The sequence below is a fragment of the Cupressus sempervirens genome, chromosome 7, assembly GCF_028749045.1.
Source record: "Cupressus sempervirens isolate cs-2001-9-10 chromosome 7, ASM2874904v1, whole genome shotgun sequence".
Classification (NCBI taxonomy): Eukaryota; Viridiplantae; Streptophyta; class Pinopsida; order Cupressales; family Cupressaceae; genus Cupressus; species Cupressus sempervirens.
In genome coordinates, this window is record NC_143124.1 from 312,141,839 (window position 1) to 312,162,766 (window position 20,928).

The following is a 20,928-nucleotide window of genomic DNA, read 5'->3' on the forward strand; positions in this document are numbered from 1 at the left end:
TGTAAAAGAAGATCTTGTGTGATTCAATTTGATTTATGTTATCAAATCGCAAAATATATTGTCTATCATTTGATTTTTGATACATTTAATACAAGTATAAATTTCTTAGAATTCTGAAGTATCTTGGGAGTGATGTGGTTCAATTAATAGTATGGTCAAATAATTGATCCTTTCTTGGGACGGAAAAAAAAATGTAAGGCAATAATGAGGACAACTAAGTTTTCTTCCACCTGATCCTAGAGGCCCATCTGACATAAGACTGGTTCATACAGAACCATTATTTATTTCTGTACAGCGGATTCGAGAAGCATTTAGCATGTTTTATAATGGAAAAAAATAAAAATATCATCGAAACCATCGAATGTGGCCGAATGTGCAGAGTCAATCCTATGTATCACATCGTACCATCTAACCTGACAATAATGTTTACTATTTGTCTCCTGAACTAAGAAGCATAGATAATCAGTTTAATTGATGATATTTTAATGATTTTCATAATTCACATTTTAGATTAACGATTTCTAATAATGACGATCAATTTTTACATTAATGTGGTTTGTATCACTAGTTTTTCATTTTGGCCCACATTTCACGAGATCACAGGTTTTTTATCCATTTCAAATTCTAAATGCTACAAAAAGAAAAGGAAGGGAATGACACAAGTTGCCTTAAGGTCAAGCCTACAAAATCTCTATACAATATTTGAGCCATAGAAAAAGATTTAACAAAAAAAGGATGTATTGTTTTGTATTCACTTGGAAAGTCGTGATATATGGGAAAAGAGTTTTAACATGGAACAAATTATCTCAAAGCATGGAAACATGCAAAGCTTGGATTTTAAAGGATTTTAAAATTAAAGAAACAGGAGAGCATATTTTGAGTTGATCTTATCATAAGCATTTTAATGAATTGGCAAGGCCCCTTTATCCACCCCCTCCTTATCTGTCCATGTATGTTGGGTTATTTGGAAAGAGCGTAATAATAGGGTGTTCAAAAATGAGGAGGGAGGGGAGGCAGTTGTGGTGGAAAGGATCTATAAATTGATAGTCAAGAACATTAGTTGCACCAAGTGGAGAAAACCAGTGTTTCCTCCTACTACCCTTGAGGTCAGGGTGGCCAAGTGCTGGTCATTGGCAGAAGGGATTATGGAAATCAATAATTCTAATCTTTTGGCTAGAAAAAAGAAATTGGTAAATTGGGTCAAACTCAATTTCGATGGTGCAACTAGAAAGGAGGGCTTGGCGGGGGGAGGGATAGTCAAAGGCAGTAAGGGAAGGATGTTGTTGGCATATACTAGTGAGTTAGGGAAAGTTTCTAACAATATAGTAGAGGTGATGGTTCTATATTGGGGCTTAAAATTGGTCATAAGTAGGGGTTGGGAAGATATGTAGATTGAAGGAGATTCTAAAATAATTATTGAGAGTATCAAAGATAATATGAGGGAGGGATGGGCCATTAAACATGTGATTGAAGATATTAAGTACCTATTAACTACTCTTAATAGGTTTGATTTGAATTACATCTTTCGAGAGGGAAATAGTGTGGCCGATGAAATGGTGATGATCTGATTAAAGGCGAAGGGGCTTAGACGTTGAAGGGATTTGAATGCATTGCCAAACTTGGTAAGGGAGTTAGTGAGCCATGAAGTGAGAAACGATGAGTCCTAGCTGGCTATTTTGTAAAATGTTGTTGACCCGGTGGGGAGGACATGTCCTTTTAGTACAAGTGGCAAGGTGTAAAGAATCAAGTACTAGTAATATTAATTACACATGGTTCAAAAATTGGAAGTTTGAAATGGGAGATGTTTTATTTATTTCTTGAAATGTGTCATCATACACCATGTAGAAAAATGAATTATTTTTTAAAGATTTGATGTGTGTTGCGAATGATGGAAATGATTGGGGAATAGATTGTGGTGGTTGACATGCAATCTTTCTTACCATGTTGGTTGTTTTCATTATTGTTATTAATTGTGATTATCATCTTTTCTTGTGGATTTTTCTACTTAAGAGTGAAGTCTTTTTTTAAAATTGTGTTTAGGCTCTAAAGAGAAAGAGAGGAGAGGTAAAAATTGCAGAGATGGGTGGCGATTTGATGTGCATTGAATCGGCTGTGATTGATGAAAATTTGAGGAAGCCGTTAGTGTGGTATATTCTAAAGGAGGGTGGTTTTGTCTCATTTACAGAGGCACTTAATGGGCATGGTGAGAATTGCTCTATGCAATTTGTTAACTCCTGGGAGAATCGTAGAGTTACCATAAATGGTATCTTAGTTCATATTTTAGAGGAGGCGATTGCTCTAGTGACGGGCTTGCCAATGTGCAGTAGGAAATAGTAGAAGGTTATGAGGGTGACAGATTATATGAGCCTACAATGTTTATTCATGGAGGGTGAGGAACCAATTTGGCATAGAGGTGGTTTTATGTAGGAGAAGTTGCCTAACCCATGGAACGAGGTTTGTTTGATTTTGATAAAATATCTTACCTTGGAAGGAAGGTATGGAGTCTACTACTACTATCACTTTCCTCTCTTTAATCATTTTCAACACCATGATTTTAATTCACTTCCTTTCTTCTTGCTTCATGATCTAGAGGATTTTGTTGTTTATGTGAAAGAAAAAATGAAAAAGGGGATTAATTTTACAGTTCTACATGAGCTTAATTTTTAGGTTATACCAATTCCACCTGACCCTAGCCCACCAAGATTGTGAAAATTGACATTCCTATCCATCTGAACCCCTGACCCAAAATTGTTCCCCTTAGGATTATGGGTCCTAGAGCCCCTACCCCATAGCTTTCACTTAGTGGGTCCTTGGTGAATCCCTCCCACATGGGGAAGAGAAGGAGGTAGGATAAAGGGAAGGAGAAGGTGGTGGTGGAGTCAAAGGATGAGGGGAGAGAGGGTAGGAGGAGGTCGAGGACGTTAGTTAAATCCCATGTTAAGAGGAATTTGAAGGAGGAAGCCTCACCGGAGGAGTCAAATTCAAAGGATTTGGGCTGCCCCAAATAGAGGAAGAAAGTAAAGGTAGTTAACTTTGGGGTGGGAGGTAAGGATGAGGTGGAGGAGGAGGATTCAGACTCCTCTAGGTTAGATTCAAGTGATGGAAAGGATAATAAGGATGTGTTGCATGTTTCAGCCACGGTTGAGCTGGGGTGTGTGGACCTAACAAAGGATTAATTCTCTAATATGGTGGATAGGATGCCTTCCCTTGTAATGATCTCCTCCCCTATTAAGGTTGTTTCTAAAAATGCTACTAAGCCCCTATTTGTGTAGGATACTACAAACACTAGTACTGATGGTCATTTGGGTGGTCTGCATAAGGCTGGTAATGAGGTGAGGGAGAGAATTCATGCATTGGAGGAGAGAATGTGCCTACTGACCAAGTTCATAGTTAAGGTGACACATGCAATGGCTACCACTCTGTCCTTACTCAAGGATGTTGATGGGGACCTCCCTAAGGAGGAATCTAAAATGCTATTTAACTTCTTGGCGGATGACTGGGCAAACATCCTCCTAGGAAGGAAAGAGGCCAAGAAATCTTAAGGGTTCCCTCCTTTTTCTTTTTTATACTATTAATTTGCTGGTTATTAGACTTATAAGTTTGCAAGGCTATTATGCCTTTGTTAATATTTTTCTTTAGACTCTTAAGTTTGATCATAGGCATTTTGTTTAAATCTATTGATACTCTCTTAATTATGGTAGCGAACCTTGCTTTTGTTTCTAGTAGCAATAGGGGTTAGTTTAGTTTTGATGGTAATCCACTAGTAGTTGACCAATTTTTTGTTATCGGCCAGCCCCCTTGTTTTGGCTTCTATTAATTAAAAAACAAGCATAGTTCATTCGAGTTCTCTAAAACTCATGTATCAAATTTCAGTAGGATCAAAGAAAGTGTACAATATCATTTTTGAGTGTATTTACACCCAAGTTACAAAACAATTGTTTACTAAAAACATTCTTTTACTAAAAAAAATGGCAAAAATGACCCAAGTCTTCAAATTTAATCAGTTGAACACAAAAGATGAGAGGAAAATAAAACTATAATTGGATGCCAAAAATAGTGGCTGCTATAAATAATAAGTCATCCTAAACTCACAATATACTAGTAGTATCTAAACTAACACTTACTAAAGTAGTAAGCCAAAGAGGAGTTCTTTGGAACTAATCAAAAAATATATATCTATAGCATTGAAATACCCCATTGATCCTTTCGAGACCAACCTTGAAAGCCAACAATAGTTGCACTACAATACATAAATCAAAGTTAGAAAAGAAGCATTGAGAAATCAAAGTGACAAAAGAAGCATTTCACTATCTTGTTATTGGTTCCATCACTTCTTGTGAGATTATATTGCATGCAAAACTTTGGTCCTACTTTAAATTGGTTGAGGATGGTTGTGATTTTTTTGGACATCTCTTAAACTCAAAGAATGATAGCAATGAGCCCAGGAGGAATTTAATTTCATGATTCAACAAGTCTATTAACAACATATATTAAAAGTTTCACGCTGTGGAAAGTACTTAGTTAATTATAATTATAGTTCATATATTTAATTATATACAAGTTTAATTTTATTTTCATTACATGTATTTTAATTGTTATCATTCAAAAAAATATTATAATAATAGAATGAAATCTTACTTGAAATCAATAAAATATATTTTTATAATTATATTTTTCATTACTATTTATTTCTATAATTATAATTATAGAAATATAAACCACAATTCTACTATTATAAATATAAATTTTATAACTCTTTAATCTAAAATAAAAATAATGTTGAAATAATTTAAACAGTAAAATAAATATTTTTTATTTTTTATATTTTAAACAACAATTATTAAAAAGCAATACATTAATGATTGTGATTATTAGGTGGAGAGCTTACCATCTTGAATTTTTCTAAATTTTGAATCCATTTCAACATTACTTCTAATTTACCATAATTTAATAAAAATAATTTCTATACATATGCTTCTTCTCTTGAAAACTTTCCCCAAAATTTATATATAAGGTTTTAATTTGGTAAACTAATTACATATTCAAAAAATAATTTTAGGGATTCTAAATTTAAAAATATGGTAGTTATACAAAAGAAAATAAAATGTTTATTATAAAATATAAAAAATAGTAAATTTTGATTGGTAGAAACATAAAATTTTAATCATTGACCAATCAAAAACTTATATTTAGTATTAGATTTGCTAGTGAGTAAATAAAAAATAATTAATAATTAACAATGTCTATTTTCAAGTGTGTGGATATTTAACATATAATAATAATTAATAAAACTTAATAAAAAATATATGTACTAATCAAAACAAAATTAGTTCAACTTGCAATTTTTTTATATTTTTAATGTATAATATTATTCAAGTTGTCTATAAAAAGATCAATGGTCAATTTATTTTTTATATATGATAGAACTAGTTGAATTTATTAAGTATTAATATTAATATTAATTGCAAGTATATATTTCATATATACCATTTAAAAAATATGTATATTGAGTTGTTTAATTATTTTTAAAATATATTTTTCTTGACTGAATATTTTTAACTATCATTTATTAGAATATAATTTAAACAAAATTATTTCATTCTTTCAAATATCTAAACTATTTTATAAAAATATTATTATTCTTTTAGAAAATTATTTTATAAAATCGTATAGTAGAAAATAATTAACAAAGTAAAAAATAAACATTTTTTTTTAATAAACAATAATAAATTAATCAATGCTTCGAATATATTGTTAACTAATGTTTTTGATATGCCATATATAAGACTTGAAGTTTTCTTTTGAGTGCATTGAGGGTGTTTGTTTTCTTCAACAATTCATAGTGAGATTTTGAGGAGTTTGAGTGTAAATTGGGGTGATTTTAAGTTCATTTCTTATTCAATGTCAGTTTAGAGGACATCCAAGGAAGTTAACTAATAATGATGCATTGATATTAGAAAAACCTCATCAGTGAGTAATAAAAGTTATTAAAAAAGTTAAAGAATGTATTAATATGATTAAAAAAATCTATTGATTAATCATTTAGTCATTCGTATGGGTGGCCAATTATTAGTGACCAATTATTTAGTCATTTATTTTATCATTTATTTAGTCACTTTTCTTTGTTTAACCTTAAAATTTTAGTTGATGATCAAATTAGTCATTTATTTAGTCACTTATAAATTGTAAAATATTACTAGAATTTGATCAATTTTAGTCATGTGACTAGAAATTTTAGTCTTGTGACTGAATTTTTTAGTGAGATAGTTATTGATTTTCCAGAATTCTACTAGTGGGAGGAAATGCTTGAATTCCTAGGTCTCCCTCTCTTCTCGTTCCCAATCTAATCTCCTTCCATTTATCCTCCTTCAACTAATTGTAGAGCATCTAAATTTTCTATTAATCCTTTTCTAGATTTCTTCTTCATCTTCTTTGCATTCAAAATGTAATTCATTCCCTGTCTGAATGGGTCATCAGGAATATAACAGGCCTTCCCTATCCACAATCATTCTCTTTTTCTACCCAATTCATATTTTTCATTACTCAGGATTTTGATTTCAAAAATAATCATCCTATTTGATTTTCTATTTGTATGTTGCAGGAGGTGTCTATTTTGGCTAGGATCGCTATTAGGACAAATCCATTGAGTTTTTCAAAAGGGTCATATGAATGCATGATAGCATCTACCCCTTCACTATTGTTATCCACAATGCAATATTTGGTAGGATTAATAGTGGGATGTGGGGTCAAGCATTCTCTGACCTTCTTACTCTAGGGGTGATTACTAGGAAAATTTAAAATAGCAACTACTTTTTCAAGGGGGTAGATTATGATGGGTATTAGGATCATCTCTAAACTTATGCCCAGATTAACTCTTTATTTTTACTAGTACAATCTATTGTCTATCCATGGTTCTATGTGTTAGTGAATAGTTTTTCCTTCCTAGCAATTTAAGTTTAATTCACAAGAAAAATTAACTTCCACAACAAATGAGTCTTGATAGCTATGAAGACTCTCTATGTTCAAAGGCAGATCTCCCTTTTAAAATGATTTTACAATACAAATATTATTACAAAAAAATTATAATTGTCATTCTTTTAACCAAAAAGAACTTAAAGAAAGATATAAACATCCCTTTACAACTATAAAAAAACATTGTAAATTCCAATAATCACTATCAAATACATGCCACACAACATACTACTTCAAAATTTCAAAACTATGATCAAGGTCACTAAACCAAATGAAAAGAGAATAGCAACAACAAAATCAATGAAATAGAATCTGCATAGGCATGAATCTCTAATGAATTCCATTAACTAACAAGATAACCAAATGACTATCAGATAGATGCAATAGAAAAAACTATATGATCAATATCCATTATCATTAACTTTACTGTCTTCATTCACAAAGGTAGATAACTACTTGCTAACAAAAAGGTATTATACTAGGTCAAGGGAGCCAACCCTTAAGATTGCTACAAATATTATATATATTACCACATATGATTTTTTGAATTTCATCAAAAATTAAATCCCACATGGGAGTTCAAATGTTTTCAAATATAGAGTTTTAAAACATAATTAACTGAAATAAGAGAAAAATGATGTGAGTGATTCCTCACTTCTCTTTTAGGCTCCAACTATATTATTAGTGTTGGTATGAGATTCTTGGCCATTAGAAAAACCACCACCACCTTCTATCTAAACATTGTGTGTTGCAAGAAAATTGACCAACTCTTACTACATGACACCTAGCTATTTTAGCCTGAGCTTCCACATCTTTATGATTCAACAAATATGATCCAACCTTTTATCTTGAACCTCCAAGTGATCATTACAAAGGATCATCATTGATTCTTCTCTTGTGATAATGGCTAGACCATGAACTGAAACCTCACTCATTTCCTATAGCAATGTGATTTTAAAGAAAAGGTCATCTCCACTTCTTTAGTGGGATTTTAATTTTTTTTCCTCATTTCCCATGATTTTGACATCAATACATTTTATGTCAGCAATCAATGTCTCCTTTAGGAACCCAACCTCTTTAAGCAACTCAGAACACTCCTCCAACCCTTGTTCCATCACAATGTTTCTTGACTCCAAATTGGCACAAGTGATGAACAAGAAATCAACATTAATCTAGGTTGCAAGGACTTCATCTCTAAATTTTTCTACTTAGTATGTACTTCATAAATATGGATGATGTATTCATCCCACCTTGTCTTCTCTAAGTCCCAAACATTCATCTCTAACTCCAATGCTATTGTTAGTTTATCTTCTTTAGCATTGATACTAGAAAAATAGGGATAATAATGGGTTGCTTGAGTATGAATGGTGCTCAACAATTTGCCATAGGCTTGGAAAATTTAGTAGTCTCTCTTAATTTTCTCAAGGAAGGTTTTATTCAAGGAAAAATCTACATTGATATACAAGATATAATTAGGCATGGGTTCTACATGTGGGTTTTGTAGCTCATGATTATATTTAGCCATCTTTCACATCAATTTCTTTAATTCTTGCTTATCTCTTTGATCCTTCCATATTCGCTAAGAGATCCTAGTATTCCCCACTTTCCATATTTTTATATTGGTGGCTCTTGAGGTAAGACCAAGGATGGTCTTCTCTACTACATAGTCCTAAGGCTATATTTCCTCTATGCTTTTCCTAGCTGTTGGCTTCATAACCTCTACAGCTTACTAACCTATTTCATCATCAATTTTCAACATATTCTCTATCTTTGGCTTTTTGGTCTTAGCGGTCTTCCCAAGAAACTTACACACCATGTCTCCCATAGGGAGGGTTGTTGGTACTAGGCTTCTCTTCTTGCTTACTGATAGTTAAAACTAGTTAGGCACCTAGTGGTTGTCCTTGGGAGGAGGTGTCTATAATATAGGTTACGAACTAGGTTTCATCACATTCAAAGTAGTGGCATCTTCCATAGTTTGTTGATTCCCCTATTCTATCTCATCAATGATGGATTCCCCTATTTCTTCCCTCTCTTCTACTATGTTGATTTCTATTATTGCAGATTTGTTTGGAGGTACACTTATATTCTTTCGTTGTTCTTGCTTCCTCCTACTGTGAGATCTTGTCCACTTGACAAAAGAAGGGAGATGAACCAGACCTTGAACATGAGTTTCAATTTCATGAAAATTTCACTTTCATGCATAAAAGGAATCAACAACCTTATAAGAACTGATAATAAGCAAGAGTGAACTCAAACTATCATGAGTCCTCTGAACACTATAGGTCATTTATCTTGTCTACCCTTTGCACATTAGCCATTACTTTATTCTAACTAGGATGGGTTGAGTTCTTGTTTACAGGTCATCCTCTTCTATCTTAGTCCAGTCAATCTCTTATAAGGGATGATCTTCTATCTTCTCAATGTAGGTAGGGTCAATGATCTCTTCATCCTTCTCATTAGTCACCCTTGAGACATCTAAAGGGAGATTAAAATCTTCAATCTATGCTAGAGTTTGTTGAGACTAGAGATTCTTTCCGATTTTGAAGTCATCCTAATAATTCTCCCAAAAATCCTCTAAGATGGGAATGTGTGGGATAGAAGAGGTTGCTTTAGTGTACTTCATAGCAAATTTTTGACTTTCAAAATTGGGTCTAGTAGGATAAGTCAATAGGCTTAGGGATTTGATCTCAATTTTGAGCTTGAGGGCATTTTGAATAGTTTTGCATTTATAATGTCCAAGCTTAATAGGAAACGTGTACTCTGAACCATTCCTCACCTTTCAATGTTTATTCACCTCTTCCAATTGTCTATATACTTCAATTAATACAAAATGATCTAGACAATGCCAAGACAGCCTCATGGGTTTGCCTTCATAGCCTCCAATCCTAAGATAGGTGAATTGGGGAAGCTGGATGAAGTAACTACCATAAGTATCAATCAATTGGGTGGCTTCTCTCCCCAACCTCATATTTTCCTTTCCTTGCAATTCAAATACCAATTTGGCTAAAAATATATCTTGAACTATTTTGAATCCATCTTATTTTCTAGTCTTCTACAAGAGAGGGTAATATTGATACATGGGCATACCCAGGTCCCAGTTTGAGTGGGGTAGACCTTTCAATTCTTTATTATAAGCTAGGATGTGAAACAAGTAGGAGGTCATGCAAAAGCCATAGGTTTGAAAAGCCTAAGATAGTTCTTCTTGCAACCTAGTGATTATTATGTCAACCCAATCAATGCATTTGTCTTCCCCTAAAATAGTTTGAATGAAGAAATACATCTAGTCTTCCCAATGGAAGGCATGTAGATTTCCCTTTACCATGTTAACCAATGTGATGATATCATTAATTTTAGGGGTCATATTCGCTCTATTCAATGGTTTTTCAAGAGGGGAACCTCCACTTTTAGACTTGAAAAGCCAACTTTTAGCAATATTATTGTTAAACTCTATGACAATTGTAGAGAATTGGGCACAGGAGGAACTGATGGTCCAATCTTCATATACTTCATGTGGGGGAGTTCTTAGAGCACCCACAATAGTTAGTTGGCCTACATATACTAGAATATCTTTGATAAAGGTACAAATGCATTTTTCAACAATATCGTATCTATCTTTGCATGCTAGAACTAAGTCAAAACAGGGGAAAAATTCTAGGAAAGTGGACACTTGCAAGAAACCACTGTGTATGACCTTCTGTGAGATGGTACTAAGTTTTGGTTATGAAACCTAGCCAAAACATGGTTCATATCTACATTTTCAAGGAAGGTGTCATCCATATCAGGAAGGATATTGTTAATAATTGACTCTCTAACCTTGTCAAGTAGTTTTGGGTGAGAACTAGTGGCCATGACGGAAATGAAACCAGAGAAAAGTGATGTAGAAGAATGCAAAACTTTGGAAGAAATGAAAAAGTAAAAGATTCTTGCAAAATTATAGTTTTGTGACTCATTAAGTTGAGCACATGGAGGTTGTAGAACAAAGACTTAACCTATCATTGTGTGCACTAGATGAGTTAAAAGAGTTTTACCAAAGTGAACATAGTAGGGGAATAAAAACAAGGCAAGCTTCATTTAAAACATAAGACTTGGCTTAAAGTGTGTAGATGGATGACAAGATAGGAGTTACAATCATTAAAAACTTACCCAAATTTTTAATGTGTTGCAATATACTTCTTCATTATTACTCTTAACTTCACATTAATGTGAATCCCTTCTATAGATTTAGAAAAATTGTGATACTATTGAGTTGTCGCCTAAGATAGACGTGGAATTCTAAGGCATCAAACTTTATGACCAAGTGAACATGAACCATTGAAAAATAAAATGGTTCAATGTTCAAGTTCAATAGTCATGATATATTGGAGACTATGCTCATGACTAGACTAAAAATGGAAATAGATCCATGAACCTTCAATCTTAAACAACATATTCAATGTTCAAGTTCAAGTTTAATGATGAGTATTAGCATCCAATCAAGGATAACCTTCATAATTTGATTAAGACACCTAATGAACCTATGAAACTTGAACATTTAATAACATGTTCAATGTTCAATTTTATGGATTTGTTCAATTGAGAGGCTTAAAACTAGGAGTGCCAAAAAAGTTAAGCTTCACAATGAGACTTCAATAAGAGATCACTTCTTTATATAATCAACTATTACCATGATTATGTATACAATAAATATGGACCATAAATGAGTAATAGTTGGCTCTGACTAGGGATTCAAACTATAAGGGACTAAAAAGCAATTCAACTATCTCTAGTTTCACTCTAAAAGAAACAAGAAGGAACAAAAATCCTAAACTACGAAACACAAAAAAACTAGAAAGAACCTAAGATAAGACACATAGAAAAACTAGAAAGAAACTATGCTAAGAATCACAAGAAAACCAGAAAGAAACTAAGCTATAACATAGAAAAATTGCAAATTAAACTCACTTAAAGCTAAAAAAGCTTTAGATCCTACCCATAATAGGATAAGGATAAATTGGTGTCATCTAAGTACCTATGTCTAAAGGAATTTGGTCCAAGAACTTTGCTGATTTTGTATGGCCCTTTCCAAAGTGATTCAAATTTTCCATGTATACCTCTTGGCTCTCTTCTCTTGTGCCATAGAAATGCCCTATCATTTTCCATGAAATTCTTGGGCTTGGCTTTTCTATCAAAATTTTTCTTAATCCATGCTTGGTAAATAGTTATATGATCAACTTCTCTTTCCCTCTCTTCTTCAATATTCTTGAGGTAGTGGATTCTCTTCACTAATGAATTCTATAAAAACTTCATCTTCAATCACCCTTTATATCTTGAGAGAGGCCAAATCTAGTAGGAGAGACAGTTGTGCCTCTTCTCTATATAACAATTCAAAAGGTGTCATCCTAATTTCTCCCTTAGGAATAGTTTGATCAACCCATAGTGCTTTGCACAACCTTTTGTGCCAATGTTTTACATTATCAGTCACCAATTTCCTCATTATTGAAATCAAATTCTTGTTCTAAGATTCTGCCTAACCATTACCTTGAGGAAAGCTATTAGAGGAATGTGATAGGTATATTCCATTATCATAGAAGAATAATTGTAGCTCCCTCAAGGAGAATTTTAGGGCATTTTTAGTTACAAGTTTCTCAGGGATGCTATGTTTGACCAAAATATTCTCCATCAAGAATTTACTCACACTTTGGATGTGGTCTTTTTAATGGGTATTACCTCAACTCACTTGGTGAAGTAATCCATGTCCCTTAGAATATGGGTGTGTACCAAACTTGAGGGTGGGTTGAGAGGTCATATGAAGTTCAATCCCCATTTTCTAAATTGTTCTTCAATAATCACTAGCTTCATAAGAAGTGCAACCAATTTGGATTTTCCAACAAATAGTTTACACTTCTCGCACTTCCCTTCCCATTTGTATGCATTGAAAAAAATTCTAGGCCAATAGAATCCATTTCTTAGTATTTTAAAGGTAGTCACTATGGACAAGAAATGTCATCCATAAAGTTCATTGTGAAGAAAATTGAATAATTTTTCCTATTGCTCTTTGTCTACACATCTCAATAATGTGCCATCAAGATCTTTCTTATATAACACATCATTGATGATGGCATATTTGGTAGCTTTCAATCTTAGGTTTCTTTATTCCTTTCTATTGAGATGTTCAGGGAATTCTCCATAGGTGAAAAAATAAGTGATGTTAGAGAATCAGTCATCCTTAAGGCCCACTAGTAACACACATAAGTTTGCTTTAGCAATCTCTTCTTTACCATCTTCTATTAGATTACACAATCCTTGGCCTTTACTAGCTTGCTCGATCTTATTTTAAGATCAAATTCTTTAACTTTTGATACCCAAGTAGACCTATTATTGACTCATACTTCCTGTTATGTGAGAATAATTTTTATAACTTAACTTGGGAAAAACATAGTTGAGTGCGAATGCAAATTGTAATACCTAAAATGTGTTACTACCTTTATGAATAAGAAATATTTATTTTCTACTAGTGAATATCATAGCTCATAGTTATTCAAGGGCACACTCAGGAAGGATATAGGAACTTTAGATCCAATTGGGTCTTCTTGTAATAGGACTACATACATGTTGTGTTCACTAGCATAAGAATGCATAATGAAATCATTCTTATAATTTGGGTGGGCCAAGAGTGGTTCTCTGGATATGATAGTTTTAACTTATTTATATATATTGATGCCATTTTTGCTCCATTTGAAAACCAACTTCTCATTAAGTAGATTTGCAATGGGCCTAGTTATTTTTGTGAAATTAATAATTAATCTCCTAAAGAAGTTAATTTGGCCAAAGAAAGAGTGCACACCATTCCGATTGGATAGGAGGCACAACTATTGAATAGCTTCAACTTGCTTAGGGTCTATCTAGATTCCATCTCTTGATGCCAAGTGGCCTAAGAGATTTCATTTAGTAACGTAAAACATAGGCCTTTTGGGATTCAAGTAGATATCATGTTTCCTACACCTTTGGAGAACTAACTTTAGGTCATATAGATGCTTCTTCCTTCTCCTTGAGAAAACTATGAAGTAACTACTAAAGATATGAATCAACTAGGTGGATTCTTCATTCAACCTCATGTTCTCCATTCCTTGCAATTCAGTCACCAATTTGGCTAAAAATGTGTCTTGAACTATTTTGAATCAATTTGAGTGCCTGGTCTTCTATAAGAGGGTAATATTCATAAATGGGTATACCTGGGTTCTAGTTTGAGAGGGATAAACCATTCAATTATTTATTATAGGCTAGGATGTAGGACAAGTAGGAGGTCATGTAAAAGCATGAGCTTCCTATCTGATTGGGCTAGACCTTTCCATTCTTAGAGCACCCATAATACTGACTCGAGTCACATATGCCAAAATATTGTTGTTAAAGGCAATAATGCATTTTAAAGCCACATCCTATCTATCCTTGCATGCTAGAAATAACTCAAGATAGGGGAAAGGTTCTATGAAAGTGAACTCCTGCAACAAATCACTATCTACAACCTCCTACAAGATGGAACTATGTTTTAGGCTTTTAAACTTATCCAACAACTTGTTCATATCATCCATGGAAAGGAAAGTCTCCTCCATATTTAGAAGGATACTAGTAGTAACTGATTCTCTAACCTGGTTAAGTAGTTTTAGGTAGAAAGGCTTGGCCATGACGAAAATAAGACTAGACAAAAATGATATAGAAAATGCATAAGGAAAAGATGCTTGCAAAATTAAAGTCTAGAGACTTACCAAGTTGAGCACATGTAGGTTGTAGAATGAAGACTTAAGCTAATGTCGCATACACCAGATGAGGCAAAATAATTTTACAAAAGTAGAGATAGTAGGGGAATGAAAAAAAGGCAAGCTTCATTTAAAACATAAGACCTAGCTTAAAGAATGCAAATGGATGACAAGATGGATGAAAAGATAGAAGTTACAATCATTAATAGCTCACCCAAGTTTCAAACATTTTGCAACACACTTCTTCATTATTGCTCTCAACTTCACATTAATCTGAATCTCTTCCATAGATTTAGCAATATTGTGATGTTGTTGAGTTGTACCCTAAGATACATGGCATTTTGAGGTGTCAAACTTTATGACCAAGTGAACATGAACCATTGAACTATAAAATAGTTCAATGTTCAAGTTCATCAATTTATTCAACCAAAAGGCTTAAAACAAGGAGCACCAAAAAAGTTAAGCTTCATAGTAAGACTTCAATAGGAGATTGCTTCTTTATATAATCAACTATTACCATGATTACGTATAAAATAAATGTGGACCATACATGGGTAATACCGTGGTTTGTTCTTATAAAGTCCAATATTTTCAGGGTAGGGTATATATATATATATATATATTTGTGGTATTTAGTACATGATAAATCTATTCTAGATTATACAAATAGAAAATATCACAAGTCATTTTCAAAAAGTATAAACCTATATAGTAATTAAGGTATACAAATATATATTGAAAAATATTCTATTTTGGACTCTTTCTTTTCTAATCATCCTCCATTTGAAAATGCATGTCTCTTGGTATTGGAAAATGGTTTTAATGACTCTTCTATTAAAGGCCTCTTACATGTGGGCTCTCCTAGTTTCAATTAGTTTTATTTTTCAAACCAAACATTATCTCCAATAAAAAAATATTTCTACATTATTGAAATGTCACCTCCCCCTAGAAATAATTATAAAGTTACTTCTAAAAAAAACACTAAACTTACTTCCACAATATAAAAATCTAATTTGTAAACTAGCTCTTGGACTATTTTGGTAGGTCTCTTAAATATTTCCCATTCACTTCCCCTATTCTATATGTTGTGTTGGGAAGGAAGGTATTCAAATTGATCAAATATTTTGAAAGGGGTTTTCTTTTTTACAGATTCAACCATGTGTGGTCATGTACTATAAAATTTCATTATTCAACCTTAGAATATAGGAACCCTAATGACAATCAATAGTCTAAATCTCCAACAAATACTCATACCATGAAATTTTACATCAAGGCAATAAAATCTTAAAATGAAAAGAAAACACATTTAATAGCCATGATTTCAATGTTTAATTCTACTATGTTACTAACCTCATCAGAAATAGAATATAAACAAACTAAAGGTAGAGTAATATTAGAATGACTTTTTAAAAACAAACATCCTTTTAGATAAAGAATAAATTCTATTTAGTGGCCTTGACAAAATAGCTATAATTATAGTCAATAAGAAATTTTACTCAATGTCAAAATAAAAAGAAGTATTCATTGATAACCATTAAAATGGATTTTTTAATGTTCCTAATCATAGAAGAATTCCATTACCCATAAACCAATGTTAAAATTATGATATCAAACTCACATTGACACATCAAATTGAATATTAACAATACTTGAGTAGCTTTTCATGAATCGAGAATTCTCTTTTTACTTCAGTGTAGCTATGATCAAACCCTATACTGTACAAAAATAATGTTCCTATTTTCAAAATGATAAAGCATGTTATGGGGTATTAAACTACAAAATACCAAATTTATAACAATTCACATCATCATTAAACTCCCAAGAGATAGTATGATGTTGTTTTCTTGTATTTTTGAAGAAACTGTGATTTAAAGTTGTAATTTTGTAAAGTAATATCTGCTTGATCAATTTAGAATATATTGAAATAATCAAAAAATGACACTAAATCTTGCAAATAATACCATACTTAAAGAGGTAAATTTTTTTGGGTGAATGTATGATGCCAGTGCTTCAAAATTTTGAGGTAGGAAAGGGTTCATTATCTCCTCATGGAGATAAAAATATTATCCTTCACTTTATTTTAATTTTTTGTTAAATTGGATTTTCTAAGAATCCCTTATTTTTTTCTCTATAATATTTATTTATGAATATATTTTTTAGAAATAGGAAATATAGAGAGGGCGGGTGAATCAATATTTCATAAACTTTTTCCCAAAACTGGATATCTTTAACAACTTTATAACTTACATAACAAATTATAATAACTATGTTGAAAAGTAAGCATAACCATGTAATAAAGTATCTCATAAAACCATATTTTGTTAACTAGAAAAACAATGGCTAAGGGAAAGCCCTGGTTAGGATGGTACCAACAAAATGATCGACTAATCAAAAGTATATAGTTAAAGAGATTGACCCTATTAGGAGTGCATTATATTTGTGTAATGTCTTGATCATTGTTAGAGGAATTAGGCCTTATCAAAATCCTAAAAAGTATTAAGATTGTTATATTAAAATTCACAATGTATGCAAGATGAACACATTGCCCAAACATGCAATATACAATAAAGTTCTTCAGTACAAAAGATAGATACACAAAAATTTGCACTATTGCTAATATCTTCAATATCTAATATTTCCTTAGCTCTCTTCACAAAATTTAATCATAGATAAAGTTCCTTTGATCATACATCATAATTTTCATCATACACAATTTCATTCGATCAGATAAATATTACACTTAACTTTACATTCACAATATTTATTTTATACCTTGTTCTTTCAAAAATATCTTCTTTGTCATCCTTCATACCTTTTTTACAATTATCAAAATATAAAATTACTTTTTTCTATCATAGGTTTTACATCTAGGATGTTAACCTTAATTAGTTAAGAAATTATTTTAGTAAAAGAAATAATTCCTTAAACCAAAATACTTATTTTTTGATCATATACTATTTTGCATGTACAATACTACAACTAGTAAAATCATTATAACTATGTGTGTATTATTTGTAAAAATATGTACTCTTGCACACATTATCATGAAATATTGTAGTATCTCAAGGTAAGTGTACGCATGAAAATTCTTTTTTTGTGAACTTCATTGATCAAAACTAAAACTATTCTATCAAATGAACTCCATAACACTTACTCTTTTTTCAAGGTATGTATCCCAAAACTTTATCCTTATAATATGATGACTTCACATTAGTTATACATTTCCCTAAATAAAAATATCTTAATGAATTAAAAATTCAAATTTCTAACAATCTTTACCTTTGGTATTGATGGCAACATGGGGGAAAATTGGCTAATTCCCAAAACAAAACCTCAATATTTGTGGCCTTTACAAAATTAGAAAACTATGGATGATCAATCTTTATACCATCTTTTCCTTATAACTCCTTATTACAATATTACTCCCCATTTGGTTATAATCATACACTTTACTAGTACTCCCCTTTCATATACATTATACATATAACTTTCCTATACAATCCCCTTTTGACATCAATGACAAAGGTGTCAAAGTCTATATACATGTCAAAACTATTATACCTCTATATTTAGGTTGAAATTATGGAAATATAATCTACAAAGTTTACCATTAAATTCTTAAACTAATTGTACCATGTATCCTTGACTACATTGAATACACAAATCAGGGAGCATAGTCCATAGGATGCCAATTCAACTACATTCAAATATGAGTACACAAACTTCTCAAATGATGTCTTTTTCTTAAGGCATTCTCCTAACTAATTCTGCACATTGCTAATATTCAATGTAAAATATTATCTAAATAAATACAATCTCTTGATGATTACTTCTCTCTCTTCATCTCAATTAGAATTATATCATCATAAGTCTTTGCAATTATTGACTTTGGGTCTTCAATCTTGTTTTAAGGCTGCTAGAGTTCATTCACATAGTTTTGTAACTCTTTCTCCTTTTTACTTAGCTCTCATTTATATCTTTTATGAATTTATAGGACAAGGAACATTATCCATATAATGTCTTTCCATCTATCTCACATCTTCTCAACTCTTTTATGTATGAGTCAATTATTATCAAATCATTTCTGATATTTAGGAACACTGTATCAAATAGTTGAATGCCATGTTGTAAGTATGCTTGTGTCAATACCACTTAAGATAATTGAGTAAATTATTTGTCAAAACTCTTTCACCAATTCTTTTTCTCTTAGCCATGGATCTACCTCTATTACCTTGGCTATGATTACACTATGTGTCTTTTTGATACATCCTCTAGTGATTACTCTAGATTCCTCACCTTCTTGTAACTTTCAGGTAATTTTCTTATTAATGATATTAATCCTTAGTCGTCGTCGTCATCATCATCATCATCATCATCATCATCATCATCATCATATCTATTTCCTATGAAAGCTTTCAATGAAAGTGGTAACCTAGAACTAGCTTCACTTGCTTTCTTGCTTGCCCTTTCTTCTTTTCTCTTGTTCTCCCTTTCTTCTTCCTCTTTATTCTTCTTCTCTTTTTCCATCCTCTTTTCTTCATCTTCCTTCTTCTTTTCTCTTATTTTCTTCTTCCAACTTCTTCTTTTATTCTTCCTCTTTTTTCCTTCTTTTTCCCTCCTCCTTTTCTTCTTTTCTTCTTCTTCTTTCTTGTTTTATTCTTTGTTCTTCTATCTATCCTCAACCTCTTTCTTTTTCTCTTCTTCTTTTTTTATCTCATTTTTCTTCTTTTCTTCTTCTTCTTTCTTGTTTTATTCTTTGTTCTTCTATCTATCCTCAACCTCTTTCTTTTTCTCTTCTTCTTTTTTTATCTCATTTTGAGAGCTAGTGTAGCTCAAAAAATTGCCAATAATAGATGGTCCATAATCCCTAAAAGGATCCTCTATAGTGTCCAAGGTAATTTTTGTATTTTCTATTTTCATAGTATCAGTAGAAATCATTAGCTCTATTTCAATGACTTTCTTCTCTTCTTTTGAAACCTTTTGCACAATTTCTGATTCTATATGTCTATTTTCTTCTTCATAATTACTTCCCATAATGTTGCCTAACTATCGGTCACCCATAATTTTTCAATATCAAGTCAGTCTAGTCAGTCTTGAGTCATTATAGGCAGGCAATCTTTGCCAGATTTCCGTTCATTTGCCTTTTTGTTCTAAGTTGAGTGGGATGTTTTGACGGTCTCATTGTTTCGGTAAGTTTTAGTACCTAATCTGGCAAAGATTATGAAGTTCTTCATATGGCACATTGACAAAGGTGGTATTGGAAGATTTAGATTCTATTCCTTGTAAAGAAATGCATATGTCTCAATTTTAAACAGTAGAGTATGGACATTCATAGACTAGATCACATCCAAGTTTATAGCTTTGGGAAAAGCTCAAATAATGGTGCTTTGTCCTATGTTGAAGTCTCATCAAGTCACAAAAGAATTAACTCTGGTTATGAAGGAGTCGTGGCTTTTCAAGGCTATACCTGCTGCAGAGGGATTTTAGTTATTTGCAACTATAACAAAAATTTCAAACTGGATCCAAGCATGCAATATCAGAATTACTAATGGAACAAGTGGAAGTGACGGAGAAAAGACTACCCGAAAAAGGAAGAAGTCAATTGATAGGGAAGTTTTGGAAAAATGGTGTGAGTTTTCTTTTATTCTTCATAAAGCATAAAGCCCAAAGACAAGTTGAAGCTTCGAAAACTTCTTTTGCATTTTCTTTTGTGGAAGGAGAATTGGTGAGGGCCATGAGAAATGGTCATTGGATTTTATTGGATGAAGTAAATTTAGCTCCTCCTGAGATGCTTCAGAGGCTTAGTGGTGTGTTGGAAGGAGACAAAAGTTCTTTTTGTCTGACTGAAAAGGGAGGTGTTAAGTATGTTACTCGTCATCTAGACTTTCAAATATTTGCTTGCATGAATCCAGTGACAGATGTTGGCAAGCGTAATTTTCCATTTTCTATAAAAAATAGATTTACTAAATTCTTTGTTGATGAATTGCTAAACACAAAAGATTTTAGTCTTTTTGTTAATTAGTATCTTGAGAGTATGCTGCCATCTCTTCCTATTATTGATATTGTTAAGTTTTATAAAGAAGCCAGAAAAGAATCAAAGTCAAGACTGCTTGATGGGGCGAATCAGAAGCCTCAATACAGCTTAAGGTCTGGCACGTGCTTTAGAATGTGAAAGGACAACAACGCCATTGTATGGTTTTCAGAGGACTCTTTATGATGGAAT